The sequence below is a fragment of the Asparagus officinalis genome, chromosome 6 (genome assembly GCF_001876935.1).
Source record: "Asparagus officinalis chromosome 6, Aspof.V1, whole genome shotgun sequence".
In the NCBI taxonomy this organism is placed as follows: domain Eukaryota; kingdom Viridiplantae; phylum Streptophyta; class Magnoliopsida; order Asparagales; family Asparagaceae; genus Asparagus; species Asparagus officinalis.
The window spans coordinates 69,885,527-69,888,124 of record NC_033799.1 but is presented as its reverse complement, the minus strand read 5'-3'; positions in this window follow the sequence as shown (position 1 = coordinate 69,888,124).

Genomic DNA, 2,598 nt, shown 5'->3' with positions numbered 1-2,598 from the left:
ACCGCTCCACCAAAAATATCTCTTCAGGTCCTTGTACATTTTGGTTGTACCTGAATGCACTGTGTACCTGGTGCGATGCGCCTCATCAAATAAGTCATTCTTCAGTTGTGTATTATTTGGCATCACTAATCATCCTTTCATTCGAAGACCTCCATCTGCTCCAACTGTCCAATCAACCTTGGGTGCTTTGGAAATCTTCTCCTTTCGGGTTTGAATCCAACAGTTCTTCAGCTGAGTTCTGACAAATCTATTAGTCCCAGATGGTTGCACGGTCAAAGTTCCCAAAAATGCACTGCTCCAGCCTATCTATGTCATCAAATCAAACTCGCTAAGGGTGCGAAGATCTTGATGTAATGAACATCTCAAAGCTGAAATCTGATGACGACGCTTTCTACTCAATGCGTTTGCTACAATGTTCGCTTTCTCCAGATGATACTGAATCACGAACTTGTAATCCTTAATGAACTTGACCCATCGCCTTTGCCTCTGGTTGAGTTCCTTTTGGGAAAAGAGATACTTCAAACTCTGGTGGTCCGTGAACAGCTAAAACTGCACTCTATAAAGGTAATGTCTCTATATTTTCAGTGCGAAGATTACTGCTGCTAACTCCAAATCATGTATGAGATAGTTTTGCTCATGAGTCCTCAACTACCGTGAAATATAAGTCACTACTCTCTGGGTCTGCATCAAAACACCTCATTTCCCCGATAACGATGCATCCGTGTAAATGACAAAGGTCTTATCACTACTCGGGATAATCAACACTGGCGCTATAGTCAACCGAGCCTTCAAAGTCTCAAAGGCTTTCTGACACTCTGGCCCCCAAACAAACTATACACCCTTCTTTGTAAGGCGTGTCAGTAGCATAGCGATCTTCGAGAAGTCCTGAATGAACTTCTTGTAATAGCCGGTCAAACTTAAAAAGCTATAAATCTCTATAACGGTCTTCGACGGCTCCCAATCAAGTACTGCCTCAACCTTTGCTAGATCCACTGTAATGCCCTCCTCTGTCTCCAGCGAAATAGCATTGTCGGCTACCTCTCGCACTGAGCGGAATCGTCTAGAAACAAGGTAGCGGCGAAGGCTTGGGTGAAGTCCCATCAAAAACATTTGAGCTTGACGCTCTCCTGTCTGCCACATATCCGTGAATCGAAGCAAGCTCATGAATCTGCCCTCATAGTCAGCTACGGACATGTCCCCGTGCTCCAATCTGGATAGCTCTAACTCTTTTCCGGCCCTTACTGCGGAAGAGATGTACTGCTCATCGAAAAAGTAGATGAAGTCCTCCCAAGTAAGCATCATCCGCTGCTCTAGTGTGAATTGAAGCCTATACCATTCGCTGACATCACCCTTAAGACTGAAAGCTGCCAACCGCTGCTTCTGGACGGAGTCCACATCAAGTAGGTTAAGAATATTTCCCACATCTGCTTTCTACTTGTGGGCTACAAGTGAGTCTGATGATCCCTAGAATTCTAGTTCCCTCATCTTCTGGTATCTCTCAACTAGACGGAGCCAAGTCTCCTACTCCTTGGCTCTATCGGCAACTGGTGGTGGTGTAACTCCTAGTGTAACATCTGGGAATTCCTCTGCAAAAGGTATAGCTGGTATGACTGGTGATGAAACCACAAGTCGTGGTGCAACTGGTGGAATCTGGTTCGCCAATTGCTCCTTGAGCGCTACTAGCCTGGCTGGAATAGGTACCATGAGGTCAATCAGATACTACGGAGCCTACTGCGGCTCAGGTAGGGCTTGTTGCAGCTCGGGTGTAGCCTGCTGCGGCTCGGCTGGAGCCTGCTGTGTCTCAGGCTCTGGCTCAGCTTACCTAACTCTCTGAGTACGAGATCCTCCACGTCCACGTCCACGTCCGACCATATATAAATTTTTAGGAAGAGAGTTTATAAGACACAGTAAATGAGACCTCAAGAAAAATATCATAACATATATCAACAGTAATACGTATCACATATCATTCACACAAATACGAAATTAACATAGGTATCATAGAAAAAATTTCCAAAATTTTCAAGTTATACGTATAACGTCCTCACTCATTCTAGGAATTCCTAGCAGACTCTATACATGAATTCTAGAAAACTCTATCCTAGCTCCATGACTCGACACAAAAAGATCCTAAAGATGCTGGAACTAGAGTTCTGATACCAACAATGACGCCCCTGCTTTCACACAAGGCTGTAGTCCAATTTGAATCCAAGAATATCAAACCTGTCATGCACCCACACCGTGCAACAACATGTTTTACCATCACAAGAATATCCCTCTAGTAGAATCAATAACAAGTGTAGGTACAAAACATGCAAAATAAGAGTAATAAATGCAATGGACATAACATAGAAAGAGAAGAGATATCTAAATAAACATACTAACTGATAACTGAATAAAAACTAAGTACAACTGATGTCTGAAATAAATGCGAAGTAACTTAATACATAGAGTCAAATGAAAACAAACTGAGACACTAAGCCTTCTCAAAATGAAGTACAAGTCTAATGATCAACTAAACCATAAATAAATAATTCTGGAGTATCAACTACTAAAAATAAGCGACGGTAACTATGCTGTAAATCCGTCAACCTACGG